The sequence below is a fragment of the Triticum dicoccoides genome, chromosome 7A (assembly GCF_002162155.2).
Source record: "Triticum dicoccoides isolate Atlit2015 ecotype Zavitan chromosome 7A, WEW_v2.0, whole genome shotgun sequence".
NCBI lineage: Eukaryota > Viridiplantae > Streptophyta > Magnoliopsida > Poales > Poaceae > Triticum > Triticum dicoccoides.
Window position 1 is genome coordinate 733,627,198 of NC_041392.1, and position 20,546 is coordinate 733,647,743.

Here is a 20,546-nt window from a genome sequence, read left to right on the forward strand (position 1 = left end):
CAATCCTGAAGATACAGACTTTCTAAATTGTTGAGGGAGAAACTCTGACCCAACCAGGATGGAGTGGCACCTATGTAATTTATGATATGAAGATGCTCAAGACGGTCATGTGGTTCAAGACCCTCCAGTACTTCCTTCGAAAACGAAGGATCAGCGCTTGTTATTTCCCATGACAGCCACAGAGTCCTCAGATGCTTTTTATCTTTAATCCTTGCACGGCAAGCCTCGTCCTTTTCTGTGACCTTTTCAAGATTGAAGATTCTAAGTGATCCTCTGATGTCATTCAGGTTCTCCAGCTGTGAAATCTCAAAGCCACTCTCTATTTGGACACGGTATTCTTTCAGTTCTTGCAGAAACTTCAGTTCACCAACTCTTGCTATCTTTGAGTGCAAGTGCAATGGCCCCGACAACTCCGGAACAAGAAGGTATCGCAGATTTACAAGATTACTCATGCGTCTTGGCAAACCATCTAGACCACTCCAATGAGTTACGTCGAGTACCTGCAGGTAGTAAAGTCCACACAGAGCCTCAGACAAAGGTTTGGGAGTGTCGCTGCTGAACCACAGCTCTAGATGGCGAAGATGGATGAGCTTTGAAATACTGAGTTGCCAAATATCAGCACTAGAGAGTGTTGTTGATACCCGAAGCACTCGAACATACTGTAGTTTCTTGAGAATCTGTGTAAAAATTACAGAAATATTCTCATCATATGGACCAACTAGCATTACACTGTCCAAGCTTCTTAAGATATCATATTTTTGAATGGCAGTTAACCTTTTTTCAAAGGTTTCATTACGTTCTGTTTCACCGTTTTGTTGCGTCTTGTACTCTGATTCGGTCCAGATGCTGACATGACTAGGAGATGGCGAGACTGCTAGTGGACCTGAGCCGTCCATGGTGAGACATTCATCTACTAAGACACTCCGTGCTACATGATGAATTAAATCATGCATGAGATAGTATTCATGTGGCTCCTCCAGCTTTTCAAAGAAGCTTCTGTCTACCAGCTCGTCAAAATAGTCACTTCCAGTATCTTCTAATCTTTTTCTTTCATTGACAACAAAGCCAAGAGCAATCCAAATACGTATCAAGTTTTCCTTGTGAAACTTATAGCCCTTCGGAAATACAGCACAGTAAGAGAACAATCTCTGAAGGTGGTAGGGAAGGTGATTGTAGCTTAACATGAGTGCTGGCAAGATGCTGCCATCGCCCCCTTGTAGTTTCCATTCATCACCATCTGAAATTCTCTGCCAGTAGTTCTCTTCAAGCCTTCTTTTCAACAGTGTGCCAACACTTTTTGCTGCCAATGGGTTTCCGCTTAACCTAGTGACTATCTCCTTTCCAATTTTCTGAAGCTTTTTTCGGCCTTGATAGTTTTCATCACCAAATATGCATCTTTTGAAGAAAAGCCAAAACACATCTTCTTTTAAACCACCTAACTTAATGTACTGCTCCAATGTGCTCGTCATTTTGGCAACTGATAGTTCTCGAGTAGTCACCAAAACCACATTACCTGTGATTTCAGTAGTTCTTAGTGGAGCCAATAGCTTGTTCCAGCGTCTCTCATCATCTTCCCACACATCATCCAGAACAAGTAGGAATCTTTTTGTCAAACATTTCTTGATACCATCTTGGAGCGTACTGAAATTCTTAGCCGAAGTTTTATGCCTGCCGTCTGAAATGCAGTCCAGAATCTCTTCTGTGAGCTTGACTTCATCGAAGTTAACAGATACATAAATCCACATCCTGATACCAAAGTTAGCTTCAACATCTGGGTCATTATACACTGTTCGAGCAAGTGTCGTCTTTCCAACACCTCCAGTACCAATAATAGGAAGAACCAAAAGTTTTTCTTTACTTGCTGCGCTGTCAGTGATACACTTCTCAATCTGATTTTTCTCTTGTTCCCTTGCAAAGACTTTAGTTTCAACAAAGCAGGCCCCTTCTTCACGCGAGTCTGAACTTTTCTTTTGAGACACTCGGGAAATTTCATCAAGTTTATCTTGCTTGAGAGCCTTACGAACATCCTCACAGATGTCATGTAGCTGGACCACAATATTTGCTATTCGCCGTGATATGTCATCTTTGCTGAGTTTCCACTCTGGTATTTCTTCTGGAACTGTGTCCCCTTGAATCTTCCTCTCTGGAGTCATTTGGTTATCTGGATCACCAAGCTTCATTCTTTTCATTCCAGTCATGATATCATGACGCTCAACTTTTCTTTTGTTTGTCAAAGGACCATCATCTTTGTGCATGCCAGGAACTTTTGTATTGAGTTTTACCGTGGACGATATGCATCTACTCGCCTGATTAGCAAAACCATATGCAAATCGAATAAAAGATTGTGTCTTGGATGAACATGCGGTGTTCTCCTTATCTTTGATCTGTTAGATATAGACTGAAACCATTAGTGTACAGCTGCATATCCTCCTACCATTTTGCAGTAGCATAAGCAAATTAAAAGCATATGAAATTAAAAGTAACTGAAACTAGGAAGTAGGGTACAACCATATTATCTGTATTTATTCACATAAGCATCAGCCACAGGGCGGGTACCGTGCTTGCAAAGTGGTATAGCCGTATAAGAGGAAAAAGATCCAACGTAAGCGGATTTTTTTAAAAAGGGAAATATATTAATGTCAAGCTGATACCAATTACACCCGGCCTCTGCATCAACAAGATGTATAAAAACACCGAGGATGCACACAGCCAAAAAAACAAAAATAAGAATATGAGAAAAAAGACCCTGCCGCGGTAATCATTCACCCGCAATAGTAGCACTCTAACCACCATAAGAGACAACACCCGAACTACAAAGAAGGTTCTCCAACAACAATGTCTTGAGGAAGGAAACAATGCACAAGCGTTGTCGTTGCCCGTTCAAAGATCATAGGTTTTCACCCTCGAGAAATGCTGTGTTCCCAAACAACAATGCGCTGCCAGTCATGACCAATAAAGGCCATCCTTTGGATTTTCACCCTGGAAATCACGACTCGGTACTCAAAGGAGCACCACCAACAAAGAAGTCCTCCAATGCGGCTGCCCCCACTTGCGGAGGCTGCTGCTACAAGTCATGTACCACCAAACTCATAGAACTCGTGTCCGATCTGGACGGGACCATAGCCCGCAAGCCAATTCTGAACAACTGCTGTGAAGCAAAGTCTTCATCGCATAAAAGACCCTGCCTTCGCCACTTGCAGATCCTCCAGTCACTCCATGACATTCTTCGCATGTGTTGATTTCATGAAAATCTTGGTGCAGACATGTCCCAAGGTGCCAACAAAACAGAGCTTCACGATACCCCATGGAGTTAGTTATGCTGATCTTGCGGGTGTACGTGACCGGCCCCAATCCAAACAAGGTGTCCAAAGAGTGCAATATACGCAAGTCTTTGTTTTCCTTCGAAGGAGAAGTCCGGAACTTTCCAATGGATAGATCAAAGAGGGCTGATCACATGTACAACGGTGACTTCGGGCGAAGACAACTAGGGCCACCACCTAGCCGGTTATTTTGTGAGACATGAGATCCCAAGATCAACCATATCTCGATGCCCACCTCCGGCGGAAGGAGATGGCCGGCACCGCCATGTCGAGGATCACCGCCTCGACGCCCAAGTGATGCGGCAGAGCCGCTGACCATTGTCAAAACGGTGCAAATCGAGCCCTCCTGGCCAAACGTGTCCAGATCGAGCCAACCCGCCCCGCGGTCGCAGTTGTGCGCCTACTGCCGGCCACTTCCGTCGAACTTCGTCGAAACGTGCATATCGAACCCTCCTGGCAAAAACGCCCAGATCGAGCCAATCTATCCCGCCGCCACTGTCGACTGCCAGCTGCCGGCCATCTGCCGTCGACGGGCCTCCGGCACCGTTGTGGCGGATCACCCCGGCTGTAGGGCATGGGTGGGCGCCGCAAGCACACCCCTAGCCTTACTCGCCGGGAGCCCCACCGCCGCCACGCCACGCTGGCTGTCCGGCGATGCCTCCAGCGGCAGCAGAGGGAGGGGAGGGGATGTGGGGAAGGAGGGCTCGAGGGAGGCAGCAGACTCCTCGATGCGGCGCGGCGCCGCCACACTGAGGAGGTCGTGGGGTGGGTTAGGTCGTGTTGGATGTGGGTTAGAGCCCCGAACTTAAGCTTTACCACCCAACGTAAGCAGATGGTCTTCCTTAGTACTCTTGGCTACAAATAGTATGTAGGATCTTCTGATATCTCTGCAAGTTAATCTAAACACATAACGGATTCTATGTTTTACATCTCCATATGTGTATTCAGCAATTTAAGTGAGCCTCTTTTAAATTTTATATACCGAAAAAGGGTTTTACCCCGCTTTGTATTTCAAAGCAACCAACACTGATACAAGGATCGTTGGGGCGAACAGCATAACAAGCCCAAAAAAAGAAGAAGAATAAACAAATGCCAACAACGGCAGCTCGACAAAGCGCGGATGACCCGCTACCGCTATGCCCTTCAGAAACAACCCACCACAACCCGAGGTTCCGAACCGCCGCGTACCAAGCAGCACCTCCAAGAAGGAATGCGACGCTGACGATGCTGCTACCCGGACATGTCCTAGGGTTTTCCCCAGCACGCAGAGGGAGGTGGGGGATGGATATCACCGACACCCTCCAGGAAGGAATGGTGGCACCCCGCAGGTGTCACTGCATCGGAGCCGAAAAACCGGCAAGGATTTCTCCCGCACTCCAACCCCACCGCCCAACCGGACTGGAGCCGACCAGCCAGACCGCCGCCCACCACCATGCACCATCGTGGTTGCGCCACCACCCACGCCGCCTCACTGCGAACACCAACACGAGGCCAAGAGGACCGGAGAGAAGCGCCTCTCGGAGAGAGAAGCAACACCATAACCGAACGGGAGGGAACCACCTCCACCGCCGTCGTGCGGGAGCCAGAGCCTCCGGCACCGTCGCGGTAGCCGTCCAGACGCGGCAGTAGGGCATGCCAGGCCACCCCTGGCCCAGCCAGGCCTGAAACGGGCCCACTAAGCCCTGCTGGCCACGCTGCAGCAAGCCGGTGATGGCGCTGCTAGCACCCAGCCGCTCATCGCCTCTCCCCCACCTCCCAAAAGCCATGAAGCAGACCCACCCCGCCACCGGCCCGCCCTGGCCCAGATCTGGGCCGAGCGGGCGCTGCCGGGCCGCACCGCCGCGTCACCCCGCCGCCGCCCAGTAGCCCGCCACCGCTCACGCAGGACCACCGTTGCCCAGAGACACCGCCCGGAATCGCCCCGTCCCGCGCCGGAGGACACCCGAGAGGGAAAAGGCCAGGGGGCCGCCGCTCGGGGTGGACGACACGGTCCAGTCCGGCGGTCTAGCTAGTGGCCCGCTCGGCTCGGGCCTGCTCGGTCCTGGCCCGCTAGTTTAAATGGCCGGTCCGGTCCCTGCAAACAGGCCCGAGAAAATCTCGGTCCGGTCCGGTCTTTAACCGAGCCGACCGAGCGAACCGAAGGTGGCAGTCGGCGGCATGGCTGGGGCATGGCGGGGGCATGCCGACGGCTTGCCAGGGGCGTGGCAGGTGGGTGGCGAGGGTGTGGCGGCTCAGGTGTGGCGGAGACGCAAGAAACCGCCGTCGTCTACGTCCGCCGCCACGAGGCCGTCGTTCGCGCGGCCACCGGACTCGATGGCCCCGGAAACTATGTCCATTAGACGCGCCACACTCGGGTCCGTCGTCCCCGCCAACGAAATCGACCTGGGAGGTCCTACATCGCCGCATCAGGCGTCGTCCCTTTTATCTCCGTTCACCGGCCGTCGTGCCAGATTCGTCGGCGATGAGCTCCGTCCGGTGTTCTTCTTCGTCATGTAGCTCCCTCTAGTTCTTCTGAAGCTCCCAGACATCTTTTCAACGAGCTGCGCTTCTTCTAGCATTGCGTCCTCGATGAACAGCTCTCGCCGGAGCTCCAGAGCGCGCTTTGCCCATGTCTTGGCCGGTCCTGACGGTCCTCTCGGTCCGGCTCGTGGCCCACCATTGCCTGTCCGGTCCCTGCAAACAGGCCCGAGACACTGCTCGGTCCGGTCCAGTCCGGACCGCCGGCGTCCGGTCCAAACGCCGGCTCGGAGGCCAGGCCCGCGGCGGGCGCCGGCGCCGGCGGCAGGGAGGAAGGGGAGGGGGAGGCGCGCGGAAGAGGAGGTTGGGTGCGGCCGGCCGCCCGTGGGGGCGACATGGTCGCGGCCGGGAGGGTCTTGTTACACTTTTAGGCCTTCTTTGGTTCATAGGGTAGGAATTTTATAGGAATAGAAAAATCATAGGAAGTGAGATGACATGCATGTCAATTCCTATAAAAAAAGAGATGCCATTTGGTGCATAGGAAAGGATTTTTTCCATTGAGTCTAGGATAATGTTTTTTCCCCCCCAAAACGTGAAGGCATCCTTTAGTTTGTAGGATTTTCGTAGGAATTCTATAGGATAGGATTTGCACTGGAAAAATTCCTTTGAAACCCTTTGGTTTGTAGAAATGAATTCCTATTCCTATGTAGGATAGCAATAAATCCTTCAAGTTTTGGAGGAAAAAAAACATTAGCCTAGACTCAATGGAAAAAATTCTATCCTATGCACCAAATGGCATCTCTTTCTCTATAGGAATTGACATGCATGTCATCTCACTTCCTATGATTTCCTATTCTTATAAAATTACTATCCTATGAACCAAAGAAGACCGAAGAATTGATTCCTATCCTACATATAAATAGGAATCCATTCCTATAAAGCAAAGGGCTTCAAAGGAATTTTTTCTTTGCAAATCCTATCCTACAGAATTCCTACAAAAATCCTACAAACCAATGGATGATTTTTCTATTCTTATAAAATTACTATCCTACGAACAAAGAAGGCCGAAGAATTGACTCCTATCCTATATAGAAATAGGAATCCATTCCTATAAAGCAAAGGGTTTCAAAGGAATTTTTTCTTTGCAAATCCTATCCTATAGAATTTTACAAAAATCCTACAAACCAACGCAGGCCTTAGTAGGCTCCCTCTTAGTTGGCTCTTAAATTTGATATGAAGACATAAATCCATCAACAAAGGGCAAAAATCAGAGCCGCCGCCGCTAGATCCAAAGAAATCCGTCCGCCGCACCCTCCCCTCCCGAGTGCCCAGTATGGCGTTCTAAAATTGATTAAGGAAGGAGAAGCAAGATGTCGAGTGCCGCAGAGGCACACTAGCCGGCAGCGCGCGGCGTACCTTGTCGTGTATCTCCAGGTAGTCGAGCTCGTCGAGGAGGTTGCGCGCGTCCGCAGCCAGGCGCCGCACGGCCGCAATCGGCTCCGCCAGCTGCTCGTTCCCGATCTTCTTGCCGCCCGCCCCCGCCCGCGCCGCGCCGAGGACGAGGTTGGCGCGCCGCAGCTCGGCCCTGAGGCGGGAGGCCTCCTCTTCAAGGCCGTAGCGGGCGGCCCACGCACCTACGCCGTCGCCGACGAGCCTCTCGGCCACGACGCCGACCAGCCATGTCGCCGCACCGACAGCCTGGGCGACGCCGTCGAACCGGAGCGACATTGAGGCCGCTCTCACCTTCTACCTCTCCCTCTCGGCCGGACGGAGCTTACAGAGCTTGTTTCTTTGTTTCCTCCGTCCGAGGAGAAAGGAGCCAAAGGCTACTCTCGATTTATCTACTTTCATGAATCTCTCTCTGGACTACTTAAAAAACGTATTGTCCATACTGGATTCCATTAATAAGCTGACAAAAGATTAAGATGTGTTTCAGTTGAATCAAAGGTTGAGATGTGTTTCAGTTGAATCTCACTGTCTCTACCGACCTCATGTATCTTGCGCTTACACACTCTGAAATATAATAACAAGAAAATATGGAGATCTATGATTTCATTAAAAGATTTTTACTTTTAGTGAACTCTTAGATCTCCGTATGGATGGGTGGCAGCATAACCTACAGATTGGTCCTATTTTATTATATTGGTGCCGTTAAGTCATTTTATATATTATTTTATTTTTGTCTCATCTTTTATTTTAGATTATCTATATTCTATCTATGCAGAGGCTGTATATTACTCATCATGATTGTATCTGTTTGATGCTACATTTTAAATTAATAAAAATCACTTTTTATAAAAAAAACTTAAAATGATACTAAAAGGCAATTTCAACGTGGATGCATTACACCGGCCATTTAATCATAGACATCAAACATTCACCTTCACTCACAACCATCACAGTTGGGGCTAAGGTAATCGACTGACATCACAATTCAAACAACTCATATTGGATCAACATATTTTTACTTTTAGTGAAATCTTAAATCTTAGATTTTTACCTTACATGGGTGGCAGCATAACCTACAGATGGGTCCATAATCAACAATTAGCCCTATTTTACTATCGGCTTTGCTAAAAATCAGTCGACTGAGACTTCGCGAAGTCTCAGTCGATACTACAATCTGTTGATCTTGCATTGAGATTTGTGCAAACAATTTTTTTTCAGTTTTCTTTTCTTCTTGCATACTACATTGCTTGACTGAGACTTCGCGAAGTCTCAGTCGACTGAGACCTAGACAAACCCTTTTACTATACTGGTGCCGTTAAGTCATTTTATATATTATTTTACTTTTGTCTCATCTTTTATTTTGGATTATGTGTATTCTACCTATGCAGAGGCTGGATATTACTCATCATGATTGTATCCGTTTGATGCTATATTTTGAGTTAATAAAAACCACTCTTTACAAAAAAAAAACTTAAAATGATACTAAAAGGCAACTTCAAGGCGGATGGATTACACCGGCCATTTAGTAATATACCAAACCTACAAACGTTTGGTTTGTAGGTTTGGTTACCCATATGGCCAGGGTTAGGCATCAGGGCATTGACCAGAGTGCTGTTCGACAAGCAGGGGACCTATGTAGTGACATGTTCACGTACAACACATCATTGCCCCTCCTGGTAGTTGCTCCATGCACATTACTCTGTTGCTCGTCATCCCCAGTGGGTGTCCCATCCCGGCCGCTGCTCATCGTCCCCACGAACACCTCATCGAGCGGCGCAATGGCTTGCGCTGAATTGGATGGGCTACGTCTAGCGGGAACGGGACGACTACAACCCAATTGTGTTAATGGAGGCGAACCCGAAGGACCAGATCTGGTTCTTAGGATGTGAATAAGATGAACATCTACTCACTGATAGGTGTGCCCGCATCTCATTTGCCACATCAGTTGGTCAACGTTTTTGGTCTTCACCATGCCAGCACCAGAGGTGGGCCCAACCTGTTAGAAGCGCTATCTTCCCGAGACCAAACAGTGATGGGTGCAATCTGTTATTCATTAGGCGCAAAAGTGGTGGCTAGTTGTGAGTTGTAAGAATTGTGATACCAATCTGTTACCCTAGTTCGGTGTTGCTTTTTGTGTAATTACTTCTTCATCTGACATGGATATATAGATCAATAGCAATTTAGACATATACTTAAATAGTTGCAAGCATATGCAAATCACAATATAAAGCACGAGATGTTCAATAAGTTTTTACATCTAACCAATTCCAAAAGCCCCCAGTCCGGTTGTCTATCCAAACATGTCACACCTTGATGGTCTTGTCATGCTCCATTTATGCGAAGCGCTTCCATATGTTAGCACGGTACTCTTGCACAATCTTAACCACATAGGAATCATACTCAGAGGTCTTCACAAACAACATTGTGGAGTCTTTCGAAGTGGCCTTCATTTCAAGATTCATCTCTTAGAGTTTGACTTCTTATTTTGCACATCCATGAACATGCCAAACCTCATCATCTTATTTTCCTCTATCACCTCATTTTGTTTGCACTTGCCTCCTCCTTCTTCTCCATGATGTCCTGAAACTTCTCCATCATCTTGCAAAACATTTTTATTGGAATGGTTGGACCACCACATACAACTTCATCTTCATTGGCCATGACGGTCTTGAGGGAGTTGGAACGGGGGCAAACCACTTGGTTTTCCCATTCAACTTCACTCAAAATTCATAAATATGAAGTGGGAGGGGGCGGAAGCGATCGTGGTGGAGGAAGTGGGATATGGCGGGCTTTTGAGTGGAAACAGTGGTTGGTGTACCCCAATGGGCACAATCCAACTCGGTTTTAGGTGGATTCGTGTTGTCGGAGTCTGACATGGCAGATGACCGGTCTCCCCCATACCCACCCCCAATTTGGTCCCGGTTTGTGGAATTTCATATATACGGACATGTCCGGACAAATTTGGTGACCGCCGTTGGATGGCCAAAAGTGTCCCGACCATCCGATCCGGACATTTGCAGGCTATTTGCTGATCCACATTAGAGTTGCCCTAAGGTTCCCTTTTCTCCCAAGCAATTTTTTTGTCCAACCTTATACGCTCCCCCCCCTCTCTCTTCCTCTCCCTCCCTCCCTCTCTCTCTCCCTCTCTCTCTAGATTTTATTCACTGGTTCTCCTTGAAAACCATGTTAATCATCCTACCCTTTATTGATTTCTAACTACCACTCAATAAGGATGCAAGGTTCCCTTTCCTTCTAGGTAGAGTGCTTCATTTCCCCTCCCTGTCTCTGTTTTGGATTTACCCCTCCTATCTCTGCTATTTTCACCGGTTTTCCTCGAATTAACTATCTCAACTTTCATTGACTTACCAATAAAATTATGTTCTCTTTGGGAAGGCACTAAGTTATTACCAAATAAAACCCTAAATTTTATTTACGTAGGTAAACCACATGCATGATTTGATTTCACAATCACATTAATATGGGTAAGTAAATCACGACCTAACATTCTAGAATATTTATATCCCGTTGCAACACACATCCGTTTATCTCTTGGAGAAATGAAATGTTCTCAAAATAATTTTCACAAAAGTTGCAACTATTTTACCAAATTTGCTCAAGCATTTGAGTCACATCTAAAAAAAATTACATTTTTAGTCAATTTCTTTGACCTATTTTGGAGACACTTGTTGTTTACAAAAATATATAAATAATCACACAAAATTTAATATTTTTATTCATGTTTCAATCAATTTCAAAAACATCCAACACATATTCACCAATATCTTAAGTTTTTAGTCATATTTGAATCAATATTTGAAACAACTTCATACATGTACCAAATATTTCATTCTTTTAAAAAAGGTTCATAAATATCCACACAAATTCCAGTAACTTCATCTATGTTTCAATAAAATCGAAAACAATTCATATAGGTACCAAAATTTCATTTGTTCCAAAATGTTTCCAAATATCAATCATAAATATTCAGAGATACTATGGGTGAGTGCCAGTGGGGCCCATAGGTATGTACTTGTATATCGAGAATAACACACACATGGTATAGGCATTGATTGTAATTGCTAAAACAGCTCGACAATCTCAAAGCATATGCAGATGACATATTCCAATTCGTTGTGTAGCGGCTCCATTAGAAAAATTCGTGTTTTGGCGGTAGGGGAGGGGGGCATGATGTGATGCGTGTGAGAGGCGAAGTATCAAAATAAGAGATGACGTGGATTATTGTGGATATTATGTGGCAACCTCTTGTTTCGATGAAGTAGGACAAAACATCATTGTGGATGGCGATGTATAGCTGCTTCCATGGAGAATGAGGAAAATGAGTTGAATGGGACCTATAGGGCTCTACTATGAAGGTTTGAATGGATAAGTGAGTAATTGGCTGCGAACGGCAAAAGTGGCAACTACGATTAATTGAATCCATAAGCTTCCTCGTAGGAGGATAAAGTGACAGTTGTTGAAGCTTATGGACCCACGAGTATGTGAGAGTATGTTAGACCTGGCTCCACAAACAGTGGCTCATGGGTGATCCCTTCCATTGTATCTCACCATGACTTTGTGTGGGATTCATTGTATTTTATGTATGTATTCAGTGTATATCTAATTTTAACGATTTTTTATTTGCGGTAAATACTAGTTGACATGTGTGCAACCTAGACCTTCAAACAGATAATTATGCCAAACTCGCATGCGGATAACATTTTAGGGTGGCATTTTGAATCAAACAATATTCAAACATCAAGGTTTGAAATGTAACATTCAATCAGCCATTTTGAACTAGACAATATTCAAACAATAAGGTTGGAAATATAACATTCGATCAGATTTTCAAGGAATCACAAATAATTTTGTTAGAGTCATTGTTATACCATGTCTTCTAATGACATGTAAAGTGACTGATAATATAGTCTTATCTTAAGCACCTCATGTAATCTAGAAATCCAAATAAAGATCTGATGTACGGTGGATTATCTCTCACTCTTATCTCTAGTAACTAGATATACCTAAATATGTGGACTATCTCTTAACTAAGAGAAGATGAGTCTTTTTTTAGGGTTTCTCTCTCTCCTCTACCTGGACGTTTATCCTACATGACACTCTTAAGATATCATCATTGTACATGCCTTAACACTCTGTTCTTTCCGTAGGCTTTTGCTGGGCTCAATTCATAGAGCTTGGCAGATAATAGCAGTCTTCCCTTAAATGAGTGGCTTGAGGCTATAAGTTCGCCAGAAGCTATAGATGTAGGGGATTCTCTCCTCAAGCAACACGCAAATTGTATAGTACTCCCTCCGGCTACAGAAGCTCAAGAACATTTCAAGTGCTTCCTCCCTCTTGTGGTGCTTTTGTGCTAATTATTAAAAAGATACAAAGAACGGACCACAAAAAGCTTTGAGTTTTTTTTACAATATTGATACAATATGCGTCTACCACACCACAAAATTTTAATCTACAACTCAGGAAACAGAAATGGCAATAGAATCTTGAATAGCACCAAAACATGTACTACGTACTCATAGCATATTTGAACTTTTAGACTATTTTCACTCAGGTGTATCTCATTTTTTGTTTCCCAGGCCGGGGATTGAATTTGGATTAGATATTTTGTGGCATGATAGATACACTTAGCATCAGGGTTGTTATGTTTTTTAAATCATTGCGTTTTTGCTGCGTTGTACTCCCTCCATCATTCCTAAATATTTGCCTTTCTAGAGATTTCAACAAGTGACTACATACGAAGTAAAATGAGTGAATCTACACTCTAAAATATGTCTATATACATCCGTATGTAGTAGTCCATTTGAAATATCTAAAAAGACAAATATTTAGGAACGGAGGGAGTAGGTAGTATGAAAGCACCCTGAGGAGAGGAAGATTCTGATATGTTTTCTACAGAGATCCTTCCTTGTGAACTACAACACTTGGGAACACCAGCAGAACTCAACACACAACGAGTAAAAGCAAACCATGCATGTTACTAGTGGTTTGTATGCCAACGTTAACGTTCAGCATGAGAAAAGGTAAAATCATAATGACCAACTCTCGGAAACTCCGACTAAACTCCTTCCGAACTACAACCCTTGAAACCTCCGGCTAAGATCCTTCCTTGTGAACTACAACCCTTGGAAACTCCGGCAATACAACAAACCATGCACATTAATTCGTTCGCCAACGAACTGCCAAAGCTTAGTTTGGGTCAATAATGTTCTACGTATGAGAAAGATAACATATACTCCTTTCGTCTGAAATTACTTGTCACTCAAATGGATGTATCTAGCAATCAACCCTTAGAAACTCTGGCTAAAGTCCTTCCTTGTGAATTACTCCTTTTAAAGAAATATAAGAGCGTTTAGATCACTAAAATAGTAATCTAAACGCTTTTATATTTTTTTATAGAGGGAGGACAATTCTTTGAAACTCTGGCTAAACTCCTTCGTGGATTACAATTCTTGGGAACTCCAGCTGAACTCCTTCCTCGTGAATTACAATTCTTTTTTTTTGCGGGAATTACAATTCTTGGGAACTCCAGCTGAACTTCTTCCTCATGAATTACAATTCTTGGAAACCCCGACTAAACTCACGACACAATGACACAAACAGACCTTGCATGTCTGTTTGTGCGCCAATATTGATGTTCTGCATCAGAAATAGATGAAACTAAAATAACGCTCCCATTGTCCACATCTCAGTAGCAGAAGAAATAATGCCCTCCGCAAAAATAGATGAAATAATGCAGATTTACAATGAAACAATGCAGAAGGATTCATTTTGAACAACAGCCAAAACAATTGCGTGCCACACACAATGCCGCGTTAAGATATTTTTGTCTTCGAAAAGGAAGATAATCACGGGCCTTGTTGTGACGTCTGGGCTTAATAGGAATGATTTACTCATAACAAAAGCCGCACCATTTTGTTGGAAGCTCATCTAAGATCTCAGGTGGTAACTCGACGTTACAGCCGAAACCGGTGGTTGGGCTGGGGCATTACACTTGCACACAACAAACTATGTGAATATCTACATGGAAAGCAGCGGAGAACTTCATTTTACACATGTTTTCGGGTGAAACCATCTAGCCAACAACTTAGGGCCCATAAAGCAATGGCGTGGCCAAAGAGATCAATCACCTGCTGTATGCCTCCTGTTAGTGAGGTGTAAAAATAGCAAGGCATGACATACCGCCACCATCATCACCAACTGAAATCCTCCTGTTAAGAAGAGGCACTCAGTTATTCAGAAGATTCTACAATATTAATGTATCACCATTCCGACATCGAGTCCTTGTTGTCATGCATCTTATATATCATGTTAGCAGATGAAACTATGGAGTTTCCAGTATTGCACGCACAAGGCACTAGAAGTCTATCCTTTGTTTATTTGTTATTCTTTGTAATTATTCAAGTTGCCTATGAAACAATTGTTTATTGCAGTAAACTGCCGTACAGATAACTAGAATGAAAAACATGGTTTTAGCTGGAGAGAACTGCATACTCACGTGTAATATAAAGATGTAAATAAGAAAAAATATTGCATACCTTCAGATAAACAAGCTAGCACTTTTCGTGCTCGCGTCCATGGATGCACAACCATTTGAGTCCTCTTACTTGCTTGCATTGTTCATACAGTTCAGAGCTACACTTATCGGCATCGAGAAGCTTGAGCGAAGCTGGAAGACCTTTTTCTGGTAGCGACATGATGCTCTCACATTTGTTTATGATCAAATACTGTAATGACGGAAGCAGATGCAACTCTGAGGGCAGCATCTGAAGATTCATCAAGGACGACAGCTCAAGACGATGGAGTGAGTGCAGAAGTTGTAGCGCTTCCTGCTGCCCATCAGTGAATCTCGTAATCTGGCAGCCCACATCGTGAGAATCCCGAGCAAGACCAATGCGGAGTTCCTTAAGAGAGGCCAGGAGCCTACACACGGCTACTGTGAGAAAACTGGGTTCATCGATATGAAGTGTCTCAAGTGGTAAGCACACATGTTGGTCGGCAATTTCAGCCTCTTGAGCCATACGGTTCCATGCTGACACGAAGTTAGGAGCATCTCGGATTTCCAGACGTTTAAGGTTTCGAAGGGAGTTCAACTGTTCCCATGAAGACAATATAGAGCATTCTCTAATGTTCAAGCTCTCCAGTGCAGCATGAGGATGCAACTTGAGAGAAACCAATTTTTGATTCTTGATCAGATGCAATTCAATGAGTAGTGGAAGGCACACTAAGCTCTCAAGTGTCGATAACGCGTCGCAACCTTCCACATGCAGGTGTCGCAGTGCCACGCAAGACTGCAGTCCCAAAGACTTCATGCTTGGGCAATACTTTAAAGTCAATGTGCTGAGTCGAATAAGGGCCTGAAAACCTTCACATAAAGATAGCAAATGGCATTCTTTGAATACCAATGTGTGTAACGCTGTACATGAAAGCAGGTAAACCGATGTTAAACTAGGACTCTGCTCCAAGTCTAGCTGAACAAGGGAGGTGAGGCTTGAGTGCTTCAATAGCATGTTGGGCAAATTATCGATCATTAAATTTACCAATGAAGAGGGAAGAATTATACAGTTGTCTGACTCTAATCCTGCTTGGAGAACCATGGATTTAAGAAGCTCGGCACAACCTTTTATAACAAGTTTTTCAAGGGAACTGAATTCTGCTAGGCCCTTCCTGCTCAAAAAAGCCATGTCAGAAGAGATGTGCAACTGTCGTATGCTCGTCAAACAGTGGACTGGGATGCAACATAGTCCTTCATGCATTGAATCTATATCATTCGATGATAAGCCTACAGCCAGCGATGTTATCTTATCACAATATGCTATCTTCAAGGATGACAGATTGGGAAGATTAGCCAGCACCCTGGATAGTTGATTCCCAGTAATGTCGCACCTTGACAAGTTGAGATCTACAAGTGAAGGTGGGAGCATGTATCCGGTTGTGAATGAAGAGAATACCTTGGGGCAAGAAGACAATGTGAACTTTCTTAGGGATATCAACTGTTGCAAGCTATTCCATGCGAGATAAGATAGATCTGGAGAGCTTGTAATTTCAATTTCTACTAAAGCAGTAAGATTATTGAATGCCAACACTTTCTCATCCAAACTTTTTAGGTTGGTATGGCCACTAATTGTTAGGGTCAGCCCATCTGATCCAACTGCGTGCTTGAGACGGAACGACATGGGTCGAACTGAGCCAGGATTTGAAATGTCCAAATCAGTTAGTATTCTGCTGACAGGGAGTGCTGGTAACTCTTCGGATCCTAGCCAATCATGTATATGAACTCGGTGGAGATTTGGTAGTCTTTGCTCATTCTCCAGGTTACCGGAATTCTGCAAAAATGGTAGCTTCTTCAAGTGATAACATGACATAATTTCAAGAACTCGTATACTTTTGGATGAGTACTCTTCATCTAAGACAGTGCAATCTGTCAATCGAGGCATCTCACGTAGCTCCAACACCTCCAGGGGACCAATTAGCAATTTTCTGATTCTAAACATGCGAACCAAGTGCAACTCTTTAAGGAATGGCATCTTTGCAATAGGTGGAAGGTCTACCCAGTCCAGGCAATGCTCCAGATGAAGAGATTGCAACGATGTAAGTGTGAAATCTGGGGTTAACCATTTGGGAGTAGCACCTCTATGTCCGTCAATTCTGAGACATCTGAGGCTTGTGGGTGGTTGAAATCCTTCAAGTACTACTGTGTGAGAAGCAGCATTGCCTTGCATTTTACCCCATGACAAATGTAAGCCACTCAAGTATACCTTGTCCTCAAGCCTAGCCATCATAGCCTCCGTTTTGCTCTCAACATTTCCAAGGTCATATATTTTCAGTGATCCTCTGAGCTCCGATAGAGTGCTTAATTGATCAATACTAAATTCTTTGTTCTTACTTACATTGAAAGCCTTGAGCTCCTGAAGAAATTTCAGTTTCCCAACAGCAGCAATTTTCTCATGTAAATTCTCAAAGGCAAGAAAGTGGCGCAGGTTTACAAGATCGCTGAACCCTCTTGGTAACTCCATATGAGATCCAAAATTATGTATTATATTAATGTCAATGACCTCTAGATGGTACAGTCTACATATGGACTCTGGCAACTGCAAATTTGAAGTTGCATAAGCAGCGCGCAGCTCCAGATAACGAAGATGAATAAATGCTGCAGGGTTACATATCAAAGAACTCAAATCATCAAACATCATTTCCAGTTTTAATACACGAATGGCTCTGAACTCATCGAATTTGTCTCGAAATACTTCAGAAAAGTTTGAGTCATATCTACCAATCAACATAATTGTGCTCACGTTCTTAGGTTGGAATGCACCAATTGCTTCAACAAATTCCTGTCTGAAAGATTCATTAGGTGCCATACTGCCATCTCCTTTTGGACGATATGCTGATTCTGTAACAACACTAACATGGCGAACAAACTTTGGTGTTTCTCTAGATCCTAGAGCATCTATAGTAAAACATTCATCAGAAGAAACCATCTGTGCTAGATCGTGAATCAGATCATGCATGATGTAAGAAAGCCCTGTTGGTTCGTATTGAATAAACCCACAGTCCACGAGCTCATTGAAATAATCACGTCCTACATCTTCTATTCTTTTGCTTTCTTTGGGACGCACAAAACCGTGTGCAATCCATATGTTAACCAGTTGTTCAGCATTGAAATGGTAATTCTTAGGGAACAGTGAACAATATGAGAAGCACGGTTGAAGAAGGAAAGGCAGATGGTTGTAGCTAATCCTCAATGCCGGTATGATGTCTTCGTTGCTTTCTTGATATTTCCATTCAGTGCTGTCTAAAATTTTCCTCCAATGCTCAACATCAAGCTTTTTTCTTAGTAGTGTTCCAACAGTTTTAGCAGCCAAAGGATATCCCTTTAATTTCTCTGCTATCTGACGCCCGATATACACTAGCTTCTGTTGCTCTTTCCTGTTCCCAAATGCACATTCCTTGAATAAAGCCCAAAAATTCTCTTCCGTTAGACCGTCCAGCTTAATTTCATCCTTTGCGCCTGTCATTTTCGCAACAGAAAATTTCCTTGTGGTTACCAAAACCTTATTTCCCTTGACTTTAGTGCTGCGAAGTGGAGCTAGGAATGTGTCCCATCGACTCAGGTCATGGTCTTCCCATATGTCATCCATAACAAGTAGTAACCTCTTTGACTTCACTCCATCCTCGACAAACTTTTGGAGCTTGGTCAAGTCCTCAATCCCCTCAAATCTATCACCATATATGCATTCAAGCAAATCATGTGTAAGCTTAACCTCATCAAAAGTAACAGACACATAGATCCATAGACGCAGGATAAAATGCTGTGCGATGCTAGCATCATTATACACCAAACGGGCTAAGGTGGTCTTGCCAACACCGCCGTTTCCGACAATGGCGAAAACTGATATACCTTCATCCTTTGTTTCACTACACACAAGTGTGTTGATTATATGACTCTGCTCCTTGTCCCTCCCATAAATTCTGGGTTCAATAACAGCAGGAGTTGTCTCCCTGAAGTCCGTGTCTGGAGAGCCCATTCTGAGAGCAAGGAAGTCCAGCTCCTCAAGTTTGAGCGCCTTGCGTGCGTCACGTTGCATCTCATTGAGCTGATTGACACTGTCTGATATCCTATATAAGATCTCATTCTTATCTAGCTTCATCCGTGGCACAACAGAATTTGCCTCGTCGGCGCCGTACACGACAAGCTGTAGTTTAGATGGATCCAAGGCTGATGATGGATCAACAGTACTAGTGCGGTTCTGCTGGAATAAATCATCAGACTTGCTGTCACGAATTTCTCCATGCTCCATTTGGTCCATAAGGCGGTTCACAGACTATCAGGTTCAGATGAAATAAAAATATCAGAAACAAATCAGCTTAGAAGGAGCATCTAGCTCCACTAAGGCTAAATGAATGAATGAACAAATAGAAATGGGAATCGGAAGCGTGGACAACCTTGTCGACAAGCTGAAGTTTAGATGGATCCAAGGATAATGATGGATCGACAATACTAGTGTGGTTCAATTGGTCCATAAGGTTGTTCATATACTAACAGATTAAACAAAAATGTCCGAAACATATGTACTGAAGAAGGCTAAGCGATATACTATGCCTAAATGAATGGGTGAGAAAAAAACGGGAATCAGAAGCGTGGACAACCTCGTCGATGGCGCCGGCAGCCTCCGCCCGTCCCTCTTCCCGGATGCGGTGGTAGTCCAGTTCGTCCAGCAGCGTGTCGGCCCGGAACACCTCGCGGCGGAAATCTTTAAGGAGGAACCCATGGAGAGACCTGTTCTGCAGCTCGCCGCCTGCCGCGGCGGCGTCGAGCGTCTGCCTGGCGCCATCGAGGGCCGCCGTGAGCCCCTCCACCTCAAGGGCGATGCCGGCGCGGGCCGACCAAGCCTGCAGCGCGCAGGCGGCCGGGACGATGGTCTGCGCCGCCGTATCCATGTCCGCCACCGTGGGCTCGTGCGGTTGTTCAACAAGGAGAGGAGAAGACAAAGAACAAGGCGAAAATTAGTCCGTGATATCTCGTCTCGACCCAGATATTTCCGCCGTTTTGGCAGGATTGGTTTGGACGGATGCTGTTGTCTGTCTCTCTCTTCAGTTGTTAACAAATCTCACCCCGGCAGCAAAACCAAGGGCTTCCACGTATGTACTGACCGTATCAAGTATCCAGGAGTGGATCTACTTGTGACATGGACTTTGAAGATAGATTCAACTGTAAACTGTACTCTTACCTCTTCCGTTCACAAATATAAAATGTTTCGTAAATGATAAGTGCCACACGTGTGGCACGAAAACATCCGGTCCGAATGCTTTTCATACCGTCCGATTTACACAAAATGAATCTTGATATGATCTGGTGCCAGTCATCGTTTCAGAATAGTTCGGGCAGCAACCAAACCGAGAGAGCGAAAAAACCTTATCCTCGTACTTGTCAATGCTCACCCAACCCACAAAACCACACTCTGTCATGTTCCCCTCACCTTTCGTCCTCTCGCACAACAGCCGTCCCCTCGCACCCCGGCGAGATCCCCGTCCTCCGGCCTCCCAGCTCCGCCGTCTCAGCTGTTTCCTAGGGTGGCCCGCACCTCGGAGAACTCCGCGACATGAGGACATTCAGCATCCACCCCGCCGGAGCGACCTCTTCCTCTGGGCGGCCCGACCTCTCCCCGGGGCGGCGTGTTCTCTCCGAAATAAGAGGGCGAGAGACCATCGGGCTCCCATCCCCATGCCGCGGCGACTACATCTACCCCCACGCCGGGGAGCTCGTCCCCTTCGTGGACGCGCGGATCCACGAGCTCGCCGCTC

The 20,546-nt window shown here is 45.2% G+C and overlaps 1 pseudogene; it reads right to left on the minus strand.

The window, feature by feature from the left end:
* Nucleotides 1–14,434: 14,434 nt before the first annotated feature.
* On the minus strand, nt 14,435–20,346 carry LOC119334099 (annotated as a pseudogene).
* Between the last annotated feature and the right edge of the window lie 200 nt (nt 20,347–20,546).